The sequence below is a fragment of the Littorina saxatilis genome, linkage group LG6 (assembly GCF_037325665.1).
Source record: "Littorina saxatilis isolate snail1 linkage group LG6, US_GU_Lsax_2.0, whole genome shotgun sequence".
Taxonomy (NCBI): Eukaryota; Metazoa; Mollusca; class Gastropoda; order Littorinimorpha; family Littorinidae; genus Littorina; species Littorina saxatilis.
Window position 1 is genome coordinate 9,146,611 of NC_090250.1, and position 732 is coordinate 9,147,342.

Sequence of the window (732 nt, forward strand, 5' to 3'; positions counted from 1 at the left end):
AACCGTTCTTGACGGGAGCGCAATCATGAAGTTTCATTATCTGGTTTTTGTTCTCACGATGGCCGAACAAACGCCCTAGCGGTATGAAAGTCATATCAGAAGTTGCGTGACAATTCGCAGACGCCCGACCCGATGTCACACAAAATGGCTTTTCAGACGCCTGACCATTAGATGTGGCGATGAGATTTGGAAGCGGATACTTGTTATTAGTTTATTCTCTCGCTTGTGAGAGTCCACAGAACCCAAAGATTATATTAGGTTTCCTTGAGTCAAGCGTCTCTTTTTTTGTGTGTGGTTGTAGCAATGATGTTGCGTTGGCGAGAGTGGGTTCTTTGCGTGAGAGTGTGTGTAACTATTAGCTTTGCAGCCGTATGAAAGAAAACTGAAATTGGGTATTAAATGTTGGCATTGTTCTGGAGGGAAAGGGGATGGGGATAGTTGTTTGGAACATGGAATGTTGTAGGAACGGGTACCCGAATGTGGCTGGTTCGGTTAAAGTGATTAGGTTATCTATGTCTCTCTCTCTGTCTGTCTCTGTCTCTCTCTTTCTCTGTGTGTCTCTCTGTGTCTCTGTCTCTGTCTCTGTCTGTCTCTCTCTCTCTCTCTTTATATCTCTCTCAGTCTCTTTCTCTCTCTCTCTCTCTCTCTCTCTCTCTCTCTCTCTCTCTTTATATATATCTCTTGCTCTTTATATCTCTCAGTCTCTCTCTCTCTCGCTCTTTATCTCTCTCT